The following is a 20,234-nucleotide window of genomic DNA, read 5'->3' on the forward strand; positions in this document are numbered from 1 at the left end:
TGTAGATGTGATCGATCAGCATTTGAACCTGTTGACTTTGAATAAAGCAGATGAATCCTCCAGAATGTGGGCAGGCCTTCCCCAATCAGCTGAAGGCCTTAAGAAAATAAAAACAGAGAAACCCTGAAGAAGAAGAAACTTTGCTTCCAGTCTGCCAGCCTGCCTTATGGATTTTATATTCAATTCTACAAAACCATCTCTTACTTACCTACATTTGCAGATTGCTGCTGGCCCTGCAAGTTTGGACTTGCCAGTCCCTTAAGATCTCTCTCTCTCTCTCTCTCTCTCTCTCTCTCTCTCTCTCTCTCTCTCTCTCTCTCTCTCGTATTATTTGAGGTTTCAGTTTCCTGCTGTTGTTTCAGCCAAAAATATTGGTCCAAAAATATTAAGCAGAAAATTACAGAAATAAACAACTCATAAATTTAAAATTGCATGATAAAATCTTATTCCATTCCCCTCCACCCACCCTGGGACATAGATTGTCCCTTTGTCCAGTGTACTCATGCTGTATAGGCTACCCAACCCTTACTCACTTGGTTGCCATGTCAGTCAGAGATCAACTGTCCTGGTGATGTAATACCTGTGTTCATATAACCGTTGCGTAGTAACCTGACACTGTGTCAAGATGCCCACGTCATCTACCTCACCTCATCTCACAGAGTGGTTACATCATCTCACATCATCACATAAAGAAGAATGTGCACACCATCAGAATTTCAGAAAGAGGAAGAGATCATATTCACATAACTTTCATCACAGTACATGGTTATAAAGGTTCTTCTGTTATGACAGTTTACTACCAATCATTTCAGCTGTGCCTAATTTATCAAGTAAACTTTAGGATCTGCTGTATAGGAAAGAAGCATAGTGTATATAGGGTTTGGTACCAGTTGCATTTTTGAGCTCCCACTGGGGGTCCTGCAATGTGTCCTGTGTGGATAAGGAGCGACTACTGTGACACATGCTATTGGTTCCCTAATTAATACAATGGCCCCATCTGTTTTTTTTGTTTTTAAGGAGATGTTTGCAGAGGAGTTTATAAAGTATCATGATGTCCATAACTAACTTCTAAGCAGTTCAGCAAGAGGGGATGGGGAGAGAGAGGAGATTCCTTGGACATTCGGTGTTGAATCCAGGCAACATGTGCACAGTCCTTATTGAACCTGTCCTTCAACCTTTAAATCTCTGTAAACATTTTCCTGAGATCTTGAGAGGAATGTCCTCTCCCCCACCTGCATTTCCACAGATGGCAGGCCCTGTCGAGGGTCACACATGTGTCTCCTGTGACCCCAAAGCCACAACAGAAGGAGCAGGGTAGGCTGGGAAGGAGAGGCTGTGTTCTAGAAAACACCCCACATCTGTTGATACTTGGGGAGGAAGCCAGGAGGGTCCCATCTCCTGGAACACCAGGCACCTGACTCAAGGCCCAGAGAGGAGCAGAGCAGAAACTGGGGCTTGGCTAGATTCTGCCTTCCCTGTGGAACCAGAGTCACACCATGCTCCAGGCTCCCTGGTCCCAACCCAGCTCTGCACAGTCCCATCCAACCCTGTCTCTTCTTCCCTGCACCCAGTGCTCTCACCAGCCACCAAGTCTGCAGAGACTGTGGGGCAGGGAGGGGACCCAGATGTGTCTGGGAAGGGGCTTGAGCATTGGCTGTGGGCACTCAGATGGGGAAATTCTGTCCCCATCCCCTCCCTATGCTTTGCAGGCAAAACACAATCCCAAGGGCCTGTAGAGGATCTGATAACCAGCTGAGCCCAAGATGGAAGGCAAATCTTCCTGGAGTCTGTTTATGCAGGTATAAAATTAGCCCCAGCTCTTTACGTGCAAGGTGCAGTGGAGAGCAGATACCTATTTATTAGTTTCTGTCTACGGGAAACTCAGCCATAGCTGGCAGTGCTGCCTTTCTGCGGTGATTCTCTGATAAAGTATACCATCCTGGGCGCGCTGCAGGAATGGAACGTTGCTAGAGTGCGCGGGTCTGGCTGCTGGGGGCTAGAACCTCACGCTGGGAGCTGTCGCGCGCCAAAGCGGGAATCTGGGAGGCGGGCAGTTGTGCAATTAATGCAGGTATTTAAAACTCCCGAACCTGTGGACGCCATGCACAGGAAGCACCTCCAGGAGATTCCGGACCAGAGTAGCAACGTTACCACCAGCTTCACGTAGGGATGGGATTCTAGCAAGACTTCTGAACTGCTGTCAGGCATGGGGGTCTCCGCCCTAGAGAAGGAGGAGGTGGACAGTGAGAACATCCCCCAGGAACTGCTCTCTAACCTGGGCCACCCTCAGAGCCCCACACGAAAATGGCTGAAAAGCAAAGGGAGTGACAAAGACTTTGTGATCATCCGCAGGCCTAAACTCAATCGAGAGAACTTCCCCGGTGTTAAATGGGACTCCCTCCCAGATGAACTGCTCCTGGGGATCTTCTCTTGCCTCTGCCTCCCTGATCTGTTGAAAGTCTCTGGCGTTTGTAAGAGGTGGTACTGCCTCGCGTTTGATGAATCTCTCTGGCAAACCCTGGACCTCACAGGTAAAAATCTGCACCCAGATGTGATTGTTCGTCTGCTGTCTCGAGGCGTGGTAGCCTTCCGCTGCCCCCGATCATTTGTGGACCAACCCTTGGTTGAACATTGCAGCCCTTTTCGTGCCCAGCACTTGGATCTGTCTAACTCAGTTATAAACCTATCTACCCTCCATGGCATTCTGTCTCAGTGCTCCAAGTTGCAGAATCTAAGCCTGGAAGGCCTAGAGCTTTCTGATCCCACTGTCAATAATCTTGCGCAGAACTCAAATTTAGTATGACTCAACCTTTGTGGGTATGCTGGATTTTCTGAGTCTGCCCTGAAGACTCTGCTAAGCAGCTGTTCCAGACTGGATGAGCTGAACCTCTCCTGGTGCTATGAGTTCACTGAAAAGCACGTGCAGGTGGCTGTCGCACATGTGTCAGAGACCATCACCCAGCTGAATCTTAGTGGCTACCGAAAGAATCTTCAGAAATCAGATGTCTCTACCTTAGTCAGAAGATGCCCCAACCTTGTCCATCTGGACTTAAGTGACAGTGTCATGCTAAAGCATGACTGCTTTCCAGAATTTCTCCAGCTCAGCTACCTCCAACACTTGTCACTCAGTCGGTGCTATGATATAATTCCTGAAACTCTACTTGAACTTGGAGAAATTCCCACACTAAAAACACTAAAAGTTTTTGGAATCGTGCCAGATGGTACCCTTCAACTGTTAGGGGAAGCCCTTCCTCATCTGCAAATTAATTGCTCCTATTTCACCACCATTGCCAGGCCAACTGTCAGAAACAAAAAGAACCAGAAGATATGGGGCATCAGGTGCCGACTGACACTGCAAAAGTCCAGCTGTCTATGAAATTATTTCTTGTAGGATGGTGTCTCCTCTTCCTTTGGAATGGGGAAAGCAGGCAGGAAGCCCAATTACTGAGCACTCGGCTAGTTTTTATTATTCGTTTTCCCTTAACCTTTATCCTGCAAGTAAATTAGGAAACCATTTTCAAGGGAAAACAATGAAGTGTTGCCTTTTTTTAAATAACTATAAAAGTTTCTGTCAACGCTATGCCCTTAAGAACCTAAGTTGTAGGCCATCAGAAATTTTAGGAGTTTGAGCCTATGATTTCAATTTACTTTTTTACATAGCAAAATTTGTGCCATTTTCTCCAAGTGCCCTTTGGATTAAGTTTTATTTAGAATCAAGCTTAAAAAATGACTTACGGCTAATGATTTTTATAGTCTTTGTGATAATTTTTTTTAATCTATTTAATTTTTCAGTATTGTTTAATAAGACATAGTTTGGAAGAAAAATAAGGTATGTGTAGGGTGAGCTGAACCGAAAGAGTCATAAGATAGTAGCATTTAAGGTATCTGGGAATTAAAAAAAAATTTCATTTCTATCTTAAGATTTGAAATTAGCTTAACAGAAACATATCCCCACATCTTAAACTCTCAAACAAATTAAACATATGGCCAGAGGTATAGAGTTGGTATAGGATGTGAAGGCTCAAGACGTAATTTTCTATGCCAGGTTAATCAGAAGTATCCTTTAATATCACTAAGGTACTGTGTTCCTGAAATATAATTGTGGTTTCTAATTTTATAATCAAATTACGTTAACATGAGTTTAGCTTTTAATTGAATTGCTTTGTTTTAGGAAGGTGGTATTAACCTAATCAGTCTCTATTCTTGAAAAATTGAAAGAGTTCTGAACTGATACTGCCTGCTGTTTTCCTTTAGTACTAAGTTTATTTGTATATTACTCTGGAATCAAGTATTTTAAATTGCCTTTTTAAAATATGGTCTTTTGCAATAATTGTTTGAAACTACCCACTTTATAGGGTTATTGATTGTAAGAATTGCTTGTTCCGGTAAATCAGAAGTACACACTAGAAGCAAGTGTATTTTCCATGCAATTTCAGGACAGTCTGCACTGGCACCTATGTAAGATTTAGTACTCAGGTGTTGAACCTTTTAGTAATATGAGTGGGTTTGTTTTATTAAAAAACCTCTCTCGTCAAGGCAAAAAGATCAAGTTCTGCTTTTAAAAAATCACAAAAACACTAGTTTTAAGTCAGTGACCTCCCCAAATGTGCAAAATGTAACAAAAAAGCCAAAATCCATCGTTTTTCTATTAACTGGTTTTACTTTAATCAAATATTTTAAATGTTAAAAACAGTAGCATGAAGTGCCCTTATCTGCTCAGACCTAAGGAAGAAAATTTTAAAGTAGTGTTACACAAGGAGATGATTATGTGTCTATTTCTTATTAGCTAAAAAGTGCTAAATACTACTTGAAATTATTGTTTACAGATTAATGACAAGGGCTGGTGGTAGGATCTGGTTGGACTTACTTCTGGATGCCCTCAAACATACAGAGCCTGTACTTCCAAACTCAAGTCCAGCCATAAGCTATTTTGCCAACATATGGAAGTAATCTGTATTTTTGTATGTGATTTCTACTTTTATAAACTTGTTTTAAAATAAAACACATTTTTATAAAAAAAAAAAAAGTATACCACCCTGCTGGAAGGAGCAGTGAGCAAATTACTTCCCCATCCAGCGCCTGGGTTTCCTCATCTGTAAAATGTGAATGACAGCTTGCTTGTGCTAGGATTACTATAAATTATGTTTGTAAAGTCCTCAGAAGGAAACTGTTCCACTTCTAAGCATCCAGAAAATGTTATCTGCTGCTTTGTTCTCGAGCACAGAACATGTTGTACCTGAAGAGTTTCTGCTGTTAAGCAAAATAAGGATAGAGACCTGGCTCTGCTAAGAAAAAACGACTTGAACTTCTGGGTGCTCATGAAATTCAGACAGGCAGGGTCTGAGTACAGGGTGGGAGTTCTTTTTCACCAAATGCCGATTGCTACCGCAGTGGAAATGGATTGGAACCCAGGTCCAGGAACATGCTAACTGGCATTTGCAGCATCATAGCTGATACGGAAAACCTTACTGCTTGGCCCTTTTCTGGAATCACCATATTGAAGAAAACAGTCATTGCTGTGTGTGACAGTGGCTGGGAGATGCTGAAACACTGAATAGGTGTCTTAACTGCACCTCATTCTGGTTTCCTGTGGTGATCTGCTTTATTTGCTATTTGACTATTTTGAGAAGTTTCCATTGGAAAATTCACCTAAGTGTCTTTCTCCAAAGACAGTCCATTCTTTCTCTGTCGCACACTTGGAGGGTGTGTGTATTCTCTGCTCATTCTGGAAGCTGCTACATGTGCCTTTCATGGGAAAACAAGTAAGAGAAATGTACTGATGTTTGTAACGATGATATGAAAACCTGAAGAGCTGTGATCGGCTGAAAGGGGTGCACGGTTTCCTAGCTGACGGTGGAGGAACACACCCTCAGTGACCTCAGAAAGGATTGCTTATGCAATGCCAGAGGTGGAACCCGGGGCCTGGTGCACACCAAGCATGTACTCTACCACAGAGCCACACTCCCACCCCAAAAGAATCTTAAGTAGTCATGGGTGTCCCAGCTTTCCCCACAGAGACCCTATGGGGAAGGAGCAGCTCAAGGGAGGAGGGACACACTCCAGAGGGCCTGTTTCCCTTCTACCAAAGTCCTTCTGTCCTCTCAGAATGGCCTTCCCAAGGCCACATGTTTATGGTAAAAAAAAAGCAAATATTATTATCTGGGAAAACAGCACATTTTGTGACCCTGGGTACAACCACTAACACACAAAGAGGAGATGAGACGTCCACACGGGGCTCCTAACCTTATCCTTACCCCCAAAGAACCACACAGCAGGATGGAAGGACACCAGCATCAGAAGATGGTTCTGCCCTTAGGGCTGCTTGGGGCAGCTGCGCTGTTCTCACTTAGTTGCTGTGACCTGTGATCTGACTGTGATGTCCCCAAATTCATATGATGAAATCCTCACCCACAAGGTGTTAGAAAATGGGGCCTCTGGAGGTGATTAGGTCATGGGGCAGATCCCTCATGAGGGGAATTAATATCCTTTAAAGAAAGGCCCAAGGCCAAGCGCAGTGGTGCATGCCTCTAATTCCAGTGGTATGGTGGAGGCTGAGGCAGAAGGATCACAAGTTCAATGCCAACCTCAGCAATGTGGAGAGACCCTAAGCCACTTAGTGAGACCCTGTCTCAAAATAAGACATCAAATGACTTGGGGGTGCGGCTCAGTGGTAAAGCACCCCTGGGAAAAAGGAAAAAAAGCCCAAGAACCACCCACTCTTCTTCCAGGTGAGGACACAGAGAGAAGATGCCACCTGTGGATGAGAAAGTGGGTCCTCACCAAACATCAGATCTCTCAGTCTTGGAGTTTCAGCCTCCATGACTATGAGAAATAAATTTCTGTTGCTTATAGGCCTTGTCACGGTAGGCTGTGACAGAGACTAGGATGGAGTAGAGGACAGCGGACACATGATGAGGCCATGCACTCAGAAGTCATGGCCAGGAGCTCCAGGTAGGACAGGTGTGGCTGCTGGGACCAGAGGCTCCTTCTTGCCTCCTGCTCACCCTGTCTGCCCTCCCCTTGTGGTTCTGCAATAAAAGAACAGCAGCTCCCAGGGGTAGTGGTAGCTCCATTCCAGGGATGTATACAGGGCCAGAAAGGGAGGGAGCAATCCAATTAAGGGAATGGGAGACAGGAAAGAATGTGGCCTTCTGACCTCGGTGGCCCAGGATGCAGTACCTGCCCTCTGCATGACATACACACGAGAAAGTGTGGCATGTAGGCCTCTTTCTTCCCTGGATTTTTCTATACCTGAGTCAATGATTATTGGCTTGAAATATGGATTAAAGAAAAAATATGGAAAATGAGATTGAATTATGAAAAGAAAATTCCGAAATCTGTAGAGTGTGATTGGAAGACAATAAATTAGGAAGCCTGAGGAGTAGCCAAGTGACACAAAGGAAGAGCCGTGTGTGGGGTCAGGTCTCTGGAGCCTGGGGACCATCCACCCCTTTGGTAGGTGGCAGAGAGAACATGGCCCGAGAAAGTGCTGATGCTTCATGGAGTGAGGTGAGAGTGGAGAGTGTGGCCCCTTTAAACAAACACACAGCCTCTTGATATTGTCTGTGGTGATGACAGCAGCCAACCTGGCTCTCACCCAGCTGTGTACGTGGACTGCTCCTGCTCCGCCTGGCCCCAGGCCAGCGGGTACCCCACACCATCTCCAGAACCTGCACAGTGAGTGCTTCCTGCCCAGGGGTGTCTCAGTGGGCGGCAGAGCCCTGCTCCCCAGGAGCAAACACACTCTTGATCCTCCAGGTCTATGATTTTAACATTTGGCTTCTTACAAAATTATTTAACTTAACCAGATCCAGAGGGGGAGAAAGTCATCACTGCCCTGATTGTGGGGGGCAGGGTGGACAGTTGTTTTGTCCAAGTCATTTTGGGTCTTGGTCCATGAAACAGATCAATAAAGAGGTTGTTTTATGATTATGCACACAATGCTCTCCGTCTCAGGTGGAGGAAGAACGTGGCTACCATACGCATCCTTTCCTGCCATGTGACAAAATCCTGCACTCCCAGATGGGAAGGAATGGGACAGTGTGAGAGTTCACCAGAACATTTTTTTGGAATCGTTTTAAGACTGGGGAATTGCTACTTCTGAAATTTCCCATTTAATATTTTGGGGCTATAATTGATCATTTGTAACTAAAACCATGGAAAGTAAAACAGACAATGGACTCAGACATTACTTACCAAACACAGAGCCCTCTTCTGGAACCCTGACTGGGCTCGGAAGTTGCCACTGTTTCCCCAAGATATACTAAAGGTGGACCGAAGTTCAGGGGCTCCTCCTCAGGTGGTGGAGGAGGGAGCAAAGTCCACCCCAAAGGGTTTAAATGACATCGTGAGGATTAAAAATGTATCCAAATAGTTTTTAGTATGAATTTCCTTCCAACCTCCAAATGGATATTTAATAGACATTGGACTGATTCATGATAATTCATTCAAATTGGATAAACTCCACACAAAGTGAGATGCCTCCTGCTACATGGAACTTTCTGGAACTCCTGTACTTGGGCCTCAGGGTACCTCTGCTTCACTTTTCTCCCGATGTCCCATGGCTCCCAGCATTTCCATGAAAACATTCCACTTTAACCTTATTTGTCCTACATTTTAACCTGAAATTGATTCTTTTTATGTAAACTCATAAAGAAAACTTTAGGTTACCCTTGATGTCATAGGTTGGATGTACTAATTTTACTTTTTGTTATATACTCTAAAATAAAAACATGGTTCTTAGGATGTAAATTTGTTTATGTAACACCTAGGATCGCTTTGGGAAATCTACTTAACATGAAGAATTAATTTCTTCCAGTGAATTTCACCAGAAAATTTGTGCATACGTGCGCGCACGTGCACACACACACACACACATACACACACACACACAATTTTATTTCTTTTGTGGTATTTATTTTTCAAATAGCATATTTGTTTTGGAAGTTTCTGTGAAAGTCAGTTCCATGGGAGAACAACATCATACTGACTTTTGGGTCCTTTCCAGACATATTCTCCAACAGAACTGGATCTGTAGCTTTTTCAAGAGACCACAGTGTTCAATGGATGAAGGAAGCTGGCATTGCAATTCCACTGGTGCTCCCAGTGCAAGGGTGACCTCTGTGATGAAGGAGCCTTGCACACCCCCAGCTATCCTGCAGGGGAAGTGTGAGTTGTGTTTTTCACCTGTTGGCACATTGAAGGACACTTTGTGAACAGTTTCACATGCCTCACTCACTCACAGGCCTCACCTTTTTGCAGGCAAGTGTGGGCACTACCCAGTCCAAATGAGACTTTCCCAGATTGTGATTTGGATAAGGTTCATGTGTTGGAAGCATGGCCTCTCTGATGCTGCTCACAGGCACTGGACAATCACAGTCCCTGCCAGGTGGGGTGCCCTGGGATTCTGCGTGGATGTGGAGAACTGGGCCCATGAGCATTAACTGAGTGCCAGTCCGGAGGAGAGGACACCTCTGGTTTGTGTGCTCAATTCTGTCCACCCTGAAAATGTGATCTCCCTCACAGGCTCAGCCCTCCCAGATTCTTGCAATTAGAGGCACAAAAAATACCAGCCATGATCTGGCACAAAATCCAGTACATCACTGTTTGTGGCCTAGGAGTGCCCCATGTCAAAGTCTGAATCTATTATTTATATCCTCTGAATTGTTTGTGGTTGAGTTGGAATGACTTTTGATATTGCCTGCTGATTTTGATACTGATTTTGTAGTATTTTAGTGTGGAAGAAGCAGGCTAAATCACCCACCTGAGTCTGAAGGCTCTTTCACGAGGCACAGATGCCACCCTGGCTAAGAGATAAGAGGTGGGCTTGCAATCCAGTCCTTCAGCTCTCCTACTTAGCCAGTGCAGTGACAAGCACAGAGGAATTATCCAAAGATTAAGTTCATTCTGGGAAAACATTGCAATGATAACATGCACATGCTAATAAACCATGTGTACAATAAAAGCATGGTGGTGCATGCCTGTAATCCCAGAGACAGGAGGATTGCAAGTTCAAGGCCAACCTCAGCCACTTAGTGAGTTAGACCCTAGTAACTAAGACTAAGTTTCCTAATAAAAATAAAATTAAAAGGAATGGGAATGTGATTCAGTGGTAAAAGCCCTCTGGGTTCAATCCCCAGGAAGATTGCTTGAAGAATATCAATACTGCATGAATAAGGCAATATTCATCAAGAATCCTAGGGGTGGCGTCACCTGAAGTTGGGTGGGCAATGGTTGGACATTTCTTGCAGAAGTGTTTTGTGGGCAAGGTTGTGATGGCTTTGTGCAAGGGGATGGTTCTGGAAGTCTCTTGTAACAGCTCTTGTCATCAGGCACATGTAGGTGACATTACCTCTTTACAACCTCCCTGATTATTTTTTTGTTGTAGCTTGAGCCAAGAGGCTCTATTTTAATTCTGACAACTTCAAAATATGGTAAATGGGGACAGTTAGGAAACCTCTCCCTGTGACTCCATTTTATCACCTGTAAAATGAGAGGAGAGTAACTACTTTATCTCAGGGTAATTTTCCCATATTAAATAAGGTGGCATGCAAAACCTAGTAAAGCATTGCTCAACTGTAGCCCATAAAATGCCAGTCAAAAGCCTGCTGAGCTTTTCAATTTTTAGCTACTCAATGTTTAGCCTAAAGTTGGTGGAATCTCAAGATGTCATACTTTATCTTGCAAAACATCTTGGACTTTCCCTTCTGGAGTTCCAAATTATAAAATATTGTAATTTGCCATTCCCAAATCTCAGTGTTATTTGACATAAATTAACAAACAAGAGCACGATCCTTTGGCTATTCTTATGTACAATGCATGTTTTCATGCCACTGTGTGAGATTTGCCTCCCTCAAACCTTGTTACAGTGTGAGCACATTACCAGTAGGATGTGAAAAATGGATAAGAACTCTCACCTTTACCTGGGCAAACCCTTGTAGGAAGAACACAAGTTTTAATAAACGCTATTTGTGGGGAAGCTGTCTTGGTGTAGCTTTAAGAAAGATCTGGGTCCTACTGGGATGGACCATCAGGTAAGGGACCCTGGCTCTGGGCAAGTGGTCCTCTTGACAAAGGGTAGGGTCAGGCCTCTTCAGAGCCCACTTTTTGGGCTCATCAGGATGACATTGAAATGCCCCATCCCCTGTGCCCACTGCTATTCCCTATGAGGACATATTCTTGGGCTTTCTCTTCTCTCTGGATCAGAGGATTCCAAATGTAAGCTTCAGACGACACCTTGCCACCCAGCCCACAGCTCTTCATGGTGACCGAAGAGTCTCTAAAGACTACAGTTGCCAAACCAGACTCAGTGTTCACTGTTGCTATGGTTTGGACCCTCAACGTCCCCCAAAGGCACCTGTGTTAAAATCTTGATCTCCAGGGTGTCACTATTGGGAGTTGGTGGGAACTCAGGAACGGGGCCTCATGGGAAGTTTTGGCCCATAGGGTGTGCCTTCAAAAGGGATTATAAGATGCCAGTTTCTTTCTCTTTCTCTCTTGTCTCAGCCTTGAGATGAACAATCTGCTCTGATATGCACTCCCCACTATGATGTGCCACTTTGTCACAGGCCCTAAACAACCAGGCCAACTGACCATGAACCAAAATCCCCAAAACTATGAGACAAAATAAACCTTTCTTATTTTTCATAGGTTGAATAACTCAGGTATTTGTTATAGTGGCAGAACACTGACTAATACAACTATCCCTTGCCTCTCAGTCTATGAACCGCATCCCCATTTGCTGGGTTCCTTCCTCCCCAAATAGGAGTCGCTCTTGACACTTCTCTATTTTGCAAACAGTTCCAGAATCCAACCACCCTGAATAGTGGGAACCACATTCAAGTCTCAGCCATCAAATCTGTCCTGTCTCCTGTTTCCTCTCTTGATCCCCTTTTGCTATGTCTATATGAAGCAGCAGAGTATGTTTGATCATAGATTCTATACTACAATCATACCAATGGTTTCTCATCTTGTAGAATTAAAATCCACAGTCCTCACAGTGACATAGACTGCTCTGATTTGGATAAGGTTCGTGTGTTGGAAGCTTGTTTCTCAATGCAATGATGTTGGGAGGTGGTGGAACTTTTAAGAGGTGGGGCCTAGTGCAAGGTAATTAGGTCATTGAGGTTTCATCTTTGGTCTTCCAGAGTGAGTTAGTGCCTGTGAGAGCAAGCTGTAATAAGGAGCAAGCCAGGCTGTTGAATACTTCTGGCTTCCTGTCTCCTCCTATGATCTCTCCCTCTCATGTGCTCTCACCATTGGTGTGGTGGAGCCAGAAAGCCCTTACCAGAGCTGAGCAGAAGCAATGCCACACCCTTGAATCTCTAGAACTGAAAACTGATAAACCTTTTTTAAAAATAAAGTGTCCAACCTCCAGTATTTTGTTAAAATAACCAAAAAAAAAAAAATGGACCAACAGAAGTCCTGAACCTCATGTAGAGAATTAGTTACCTTGATGGAAAATTACCCTGTGGAAAGAGAGTTCCTGATAGCCCCAGCCACATTGGATGTTTCAGCTGCAGACTCTATTACCCGGTCCAGATGAGACCTGCCCAGATTGTGAGTCATGTCGAATACTCTGTTCTTCTGACTCATGTAGTTAGGGCTGTTGGTTGCACAGAAATGGAAGATCGAGATAATACTACTTATAAGAACTGAGGATACTATGAAATGCATAAAAGGAAAAAAATACAATCAAAATATATGTACTAAGAGAGGATCAGATGAATTGTTAAGGAAGTTAGGTAGGCAAATTAAGAAGAGAAAATCTAATAAATCCCAAAGGAAATTCAACTCATAGAAAGGCTTGTGGTTGCATCCCAAATGTCTGCATGTGGTGCTCGGTTTCATGCACTAAAATTGAATGAGACGTGATCAGCTATGAGAGGCAGGATCCAGAAGGTAAACACACGACTCTCATTGAACTGCACATCTATATGTCTACACTGAGTGTGTGTGTGACGTGGACTGTGGGAAGCCAAGTGAGGCTGTTTCTGGAAGACTTTATCGTGTGTGATTTGGTGCAAAATACCCTTTTATCTTTTTCTTTTTATTGTGAGATATAAGTCACAATCAGAAAAATGTGCAGAACCAAGATATTCATCACAAAGTAAATACCTGTGTAACCAGGTTGAGAGGGTAATATTGCTACTTCCGGGACCTGTCCCTAAAGGTAGCCATTATCCCAACTATGGAAATCGCTTTCTTGCTTTCCCTTAGCAACTAAATAATAGGGTTTCTTGTAGCTGGATTTTGCTCTTTATCTTAATGGAATCACACAGTGAGTGTTCTGGTGTTAGTGCTCACCGCTTAGCTGGAGCTCATTCCTACCTGGCACTACACCTTATAAGTAGATCTGTTACTCACGTACGTTTGGGTCATTTTCAGATTGGGGCTGTCACAAGCACTACTGCAATGACTACTATCATTATTTGTCCTTCGATACACACATCTGTGCATTCTGTTAAAGATGTAGCCAGGGGTGAATTTGCTGGGTCCTGCCTTATTTACAACTTTGGATTTAATAAATTGTGCCAATTTGTCTTCCCAAGTGGCTGTACCCATCCAAATTTTTTTCTGTAGTGCATGGTAGTTCTACCAATTTACACCTCACTGAAGTTTTGGGCCTATCTTTTCCATCTTGGTCTTTCTAACGTATGCAAGCCTAATGCATTGTGATTTTAATGTAATTTTCCTTGATTATCTATCTTTTTTGGTCCTTTGAAGTCTCTTGCTCAGTTTTCTACTTGGTTGTCATTTTCTTAATTTACTTGTAGAAATCCTTTGGAAGTTAAACATGCAACAATGCAGTCGTGTGTCACTTAATAATGGGGATGTTCTGGGGAATATGTCCTTAGTTGATTCTGTCATTGTGCAAACATCATCAAATATATTTACAGCAACCTAGACCCTATGTAGCCTATTATACACCTTGTCTATATGATGTGTGTGTGTGTGTGTGTGTGTATGTGTGTAGCATAGCCTATTGCTTTCAGAGCCATGCTAAATAAAACAACACAACACAAGATCACATAAACAAGAGAAAATAATGCTATCAAGAGATGTGATAAACTGGGTTTGGTGGTGTACACCAGTAATCCCAGCAGCTTGGGAGGCTGAGGCAGGAGGATCACAAGTTCAAAGCCAGCCTCAGCAACCTAGTGAGGTCCTAAGCAACTAAGATCCTATATGAAAATTTTAAAAGGCTGGGGATATGGTTCAGTGGTTAAGAACCTTGGGTTCAATTTTTGGCACCAAAAAAAAAAGAAACATGGTAAATGCAAGATGCATGAGGTGGCTGGCAGTCAGTGTGTAGCACAGCATACTCTCAGTAAATATTTTTACAAAGAGAAGGTTTATAATGATAAAAGCCTAGCATAGTATATACATAAACCAACAACAGTCATTTATTATCAATTATCACTGTACATAATTGTAGGTGCCCTACTTTTAAATGAATGTCAGTATGGTAGGTTTTGTTTATGTCAGTACTGCCACAAACAGTATAATGCATGAGCAGTGCATTCTGCTACCGTGTTGGGATGATGCTATGACTGGCTAGTAGGAATTTTCCAGTACAGTTCTATGGGACTACCATTGCATATGTGGTCCATCATTGACCAACATGTCACTAGGGGATGCACAACTAGATTTCCTTCTGCTATATGGCTTACCTTTGTCCTTTTCCTGTTTTTTTTTTTTTTTTTATTACCAGAGGATGTTAGAATTATTATAGAACAATTTACCAAGTCTTCTCCTTTATGGATTTTACTTAATATCTAACTAGTCTTTCTGTAACTCATGTTATATTTTTTTCAAAATTTTAATTCATTCTAGCTAGTTGTACATACCTTTAGAATGCATTTTGATACATCATACATAAATGGAGTATGACTTCTCATTGTTCTGTTTGTATATGATGTCAAGTTTCACAAGTCATGTAATCATATATGCACATAGGGTCATAATATCTGAACCATTCTACTATCCTTTCTAACCCCATATCTCCTCCCTTCTTTCCCTAGCTCCTCCCTGCACCCACTTATTGTGAAGTAGCATCCACATATCAGAGAAAACATTCAGCCTTTGGTTCTTTGGGATTGACATCATGCACTTAGCCTAATATTCTCCAGCTCCATCCATCTATCTGCAAATGCCATAATTTCATTCTTCTTTAAGGCTGAGTAATATTCCATTGTGTATATAAATCACATTTACTTTATCCATTCATATGTTGAAGGGCATCTAAGTTAGTTACATAGTTTAGAGATTGTGAATTGAGCTGCCGTAAATATTGATGTGGCTGCATCACTGTTGTATGCTGATTTTAAGTCCTTTGGATATAAAATGAAAAGTGGGATAACTGGGTCAAATGGTGGTTCCATTCCAAGTTTTCTTAAGAATCTTGATACTGTTTTCCAGAGTGGTGGCACTAATTTTCAGTCCCACCAGCAGCATATGAGTGTAACTTTTTTCCTCACATCCTCACCAACATTTATTATTGCTTTTATTCTTTGTGATTGGCATTCTGACTGGAGTGAGCTGAAACCTCTGTGTAGTTTTGATCTGCATTTCTCTAATTGCTAGAGATGTTGAACATTGTTTCATATAATTGTTGGTTGATTAAACTTCTTTTTCTGTGAAGTGTCTGTTCAGTTCCTTTGCCCATTTATTGTGGGTTATTTATATTTATGGTATTGAGTTTTTTAGGTTCTTTGTATATCCTGGAGATTAATGCTCCATCTGAGGCACCTGTGGTAAAGATTTTCTCCCATTCTGTAGGCTCTCTCTTTATGTTATTAATGATTCCCTTCCCTGTGAAGAAGCATTTAGGTTTGATTCCATCCCACTTATTGATTCTTGATTTTACTTCTTGTTCTTTAGGGATCTTGGTAAGGAAGTCAGTTCCTAAGCCAACATGGTGGAGATTTTCTTCTGTTAGATGCAGGGTATCTGTTCTAGTGTCTAAGTCCTTGATCCACTTTGAGTTTTGTGCAGGGTGAGAGATAGGGGTTTAAGTTCATTTTGATACATGTGGTTTTCCAGTTCAAATGCAAACCATAAGGGTGACTATTCTCTGATTCTGTTATAGGTGCCACTCCACATTTGAGCTCCCCTTTCTACACTGGAAAATGTCCCCAGGGAAAGTAGCCCTTAAGCTGAGCTCACCATTGGGGACTCCATCTTCACTCTAACTCTGGCTCCCCTTGATTATCAAATGCCCAGAATCAGATGACTTCATATTGTCTTTAGAAGATTTTTGTTTCTAATGACCTAACCCATCATTACTAGAAGCAGAAGTTTGGGGATTCACTTTAAGTAAAATTGCCATATCTTTGGGCACGGTGGGAGAAAGTTGGGGGGACAATGCAGGCCAAGGTGAAGACTTCAAAATTGAGCACATGTTGGCACCATCAGGGGGCAGGATTCAGAGTGTTTGTGACTCAGAGGGAGCCTCTGTGGGGGACAGGGCCTGTGCCCGGTGGAAAGAAGTTTTCAGCGTCCATGGAAAGTGTCCCATGAGGTGGCAGATACTTGTTTAAGCTCAGGTGACTTTAGAGCAAATAACATGCAAATTAATTTAAAATAGCTTCAATGACAAAAGAAATGCATTTTCTCACATACTGCAAATTATGGAGTCAGGGCGATTCCAGAGGCGACTAACTCACCTCCTGAGCACTGTCCAAAAGCTCGGTGGGTATCCATTGTACTCCACATGTTTGCCTGTGTTGGGGGAGTGGTAGCTCCCTACCAACCACCAGCCACCAGGCAGGCACTACCTCCAGTGGACAACAATGTGGAAGGAACTGCTTCTTTACCATCTTCTTCCCAAGGGCCAGGACCCCCTCTGCTACAGGCCTCCAGATGGTCTCCTCACATCTCCTTGGTCAGAAAGGGCTGTCCTGTTCCTGCCTAATCCAGCCACTCCAAGGGGAATGGGGCTCTGTGGTTGACTTTGCCCCCATGACTCATTCCTCGGGGCTGGGGTGTGCCCACCACGGTCTCCCACGGAGCTTCTGGGGGATTCTCTCACTTTCACCCCGGTGACACCCCGTAGGGTCAGTCTGCAGGTTGGGCCTGTCCTGTCAGCACCCTGTGATGATGACTATTCTCTGATTCTGCTCTCGGTGCCACAGAGGCTTGGGACCAAGGTCAATGGAACCAGTTGATGCTGAATGGAGGTACTGGTGGCCCGGGAGGTGGGGCTGGCAGAGTGACTGGCCCCAAGACCATCCAGACTGATGTGAAACCTGGGATCAAGCAAGCCTGAAAAGGGTCCCTTGTCACTATCTGGCCTTTTCACACCCAGCCCTGGGATTGATCTGCAACGGGGAACCCTTCATGCCTGTACTTAGGTCTTGGACACTTGTGGGCACAGTGCTGGGGGCAAGATGAATTTCCAGAGGCTTGATATGGTTCCTCCTTGGTTGTCTGTGAGCGTGATGGAGTCCTATTTAGAGGGCTGGAGACTCAGGCCGTAGTTCTGATTCAGAAGGACCCCAGCCAAACCAGGAGCACCAAACAACAGCTCTGCTTTAGGTGGCCTTGGGAGCAGATCTTTAGAGCCTGGGTTGAACTGGTTCCTAGACTCTAGCTAGCTGGACAGAGGGAGCACATTTACATGTTCCCTAACCTGGAGCTCAGCTTGATCTTGACTCTATGCCATTCAGGCAGATTCTCCCTAGGAGAAACATGCTCCAGAAACCAGGTGACCCAGAGGTTAAAGTGTCACAGTACTGGCCTCAGGACTACTCAGACTCATGGGCTGCCTACCCCTTCCCTGTCCTTTCCATCCCAGAGCTTCAGCGTTGAGAGGGGAGGTTGAGGACCAGAAATCTTTTCCTGTAGAGGACCAGGTAGTAACTAAGTGAGTCTTCGAAGGCTGTAAGGTCTGCATGCCAACTACCCACATCTGTGGTTCTGTAAATGTGGTCATGGGCAAATCACAAATGAGGGACTGTGACTGTGCGCTCAGAAAACTTCACCAAAGGCCAATAATGACTGAGATTTGACCCACGGGCTACAATTTGCCAATCTTGATCTCCATGAGTCAAGATTGCTATTTTCTAGGAGAGAAAGAACTTGGTAAAATTAATTGTCCTCTTGTTTTTATTCACTATTTGACTTAAATTCATGCTAAAGATGATTTTTAACTGTCATTTTTCCATGGATGTGATGCATACCATTTTAATCCCTCCCTCATTGGAAAACAGCAGAGAAAGGCAACCCCCAATTCTCATTTCAACCAAAGAAGGCATCTGATCTTTAAGAAAAGGAACAGCTGATCTTTATTGGGCAGATAACAATTGTGTATGTTTATGGGGTACAATACAACATTTTGATTATGTTCACACATAGTCAAAGATTAAATCAAAAAATTAGCATAACTATCACCTCACCAACTTATCATTTAATGTGAGAACCTTAAAAATCACACTTCTAGCATCTGGTTGAACCTGATTTGCTGCCTAAGTACACTGGAAATTTCTAATGGAGTAGCACAGCAGGTGACTCAGCCTCTAATGGCTCTTTCTGTTCCTGTTTGTACCATCTCTGGTCTGGACTTTCTGGTTTGTTACCCACTATTTCTAAATCCACCTGACCTTGCATTTTTCACTGTCTCCACCTACACAGTTCTTGAGGCTTAAGAAGATGCCAATCAAGGGCCCCAAAACAGAGCAAATATGCTGCCTGAACCGTGTGTGTTGGTGGATGGTGTTCAAGCCCAAGCAACGCTCTCCATACACAGCATCAGTGTTGAAATCAAGCTACATCATTTCACTAAATGAGGAATAGTTCTCTGTCGGGATGTGGTCAGGGCGGTGCTCAATGTTCCCACACAAGGAGGCAGAGAGGAAAATTTTGAGTGATCAGCAGCTTGTTGAAGAAAGAGAAGGCGACTAATATTAGCAGGGAGCTTCCTGTTCACTCAGAGATGCTTACTGAAAGTTGGGGGCAGAAAAGCCAAATTCAAGTCTCTGAGCAAGATGAATTTTCTCCAAGCCCCACTTTGCTATAGAATGTAAGTATGAGGGATAGACGACCAAAATGGAGCCAGTTTCCACCCCTTCTGGTATGCACACCCCTCCCAGTCTCTCTTCAGTGCCTCCCATTGGGAGGTAGATCTCATCTCCATCCTCACTCCCTTTGGAGCTGGGCTGGCTCCCTGCTGTCTCTGGATAAAGGATGTTATAGACAAACAGTCATGCTACTTCTTAGCAGGGACTTCAGAGGCTGTGCCTTTTGTTGGCTTTTGCTCCTTTGTTTCTGCTTGAGAACAAGTCTGGGCTAGTCTGCCTGGAGAGAGAACCATGTGTAGAGGAGAGCAGAGGCCTCCGTGCACCCAAACACACCACCCAGCCAACCCCCAGCTTTCCAGAGAGGCATGGTGTGAGGGAGCATAGAAAAACCCCCAGATGGTTCAGGCCCAAACTGCCCACCGGCTAAATCCTGAAATAAATGAATGAACTAATCCTGAACTAATGAGCTTGAAGTTACAACTTGGGTGTTCCTTAACCATTTTTTTTTAACTTGGTTTCCAGAGATTTTATTGGAACTCAGTCACATAGACATGGGTAGCTGCCCATGTGGCAGATCTTAGACTCCAATGTCCCCCAAGTTTCAACTAATAACATATGACTCAAAGCCCCATAATCAATCATGTTATTGGAGAGTTTGCAATGATTCAAGATTTCCAGATAAACAAAGAAAGTCTATCAGGCAGGAGGTTAGGAGGGTTTAGAGGTAACCTCGTAGAAATTAAAGACAAAAGCCAAACTTATCTTTGGCCAAGGTTATATTTCTCTACTACAAACAGGTGAAGTTCATTTTAATAATGCATTGCACTTTGGTCATTATATGCAAAACATAATCATTTTAATATATACTCAATATAAACATTCTTGATACTTTTTGCATTATTTCTCAGGCAAAATCTTTGAATCTTGTGACTCTTTTACATTTACTAAACATTTCAAATTGGACTAGCCACATTTCAGGTAATTTAGAGCCACATATGGGCAGTGCCATATGGCCAGTCAAGCTCTAATCTCTTCTAATTCTTACTGAATCTAACAAATCCCTATACAGTTCTACTGTGGATATAATTATCAGTGTTTGGGAATATTTTTATTTGTTATCATTTTATCACACTTCAAAATATTAATTCTAAACATAATATCAACAAATAATCTCTCTTACCACTCATTTGAAATCTGACTCTATCCCTTTTCAGA

The 20,234-nt window shown here is 43.3% G+C and overlaps 1 non-coding gene and 1 pseudogene across 1 annotated transcript; both read left to right on the forward strand.

The window, feature by feature from the left end:
- Window positions 1-2,101: 2,101 nt before the first annotated feature.
- LOC144251423 (S-phase kinase-associated protein 2 pseudogene) lies at window positions 2,102-3,376 on the forward strand (annotated as a pseudogene).
- A 7,414-nt stretch (window positions 3,377-10,790) lies between these two features.
- On the forward strand, window positions 10,791-10,892 carry LOC144251425 (small nucleolar RNA U13). The gene has a single exon (XR_013342680.1). It is a non-coding gene; the product is annotated as a small nucleolar RNA U13 (small nucleolar RNA).
- The last annotated feature ends 9,342 nt before the right edge of the window (window positions 10,893-20,234 follow it).

The sequence above is a fragment of the Urocitellus parryii genome, assembly GCF_045843805.1.
Source record: "Urocitellus parryii isolate mUroPar1 chromosome 13 unlocalized genomic scaffold, mUroPar1.hap1 SUPER_13_unloc_2, whole genome shotgun sequence".
NCBI lineage: Eukaryota > Metazoa > Chordata > Mammalia > Rodentia > Sciuridae > Urocitellus > Urocitellus parryii.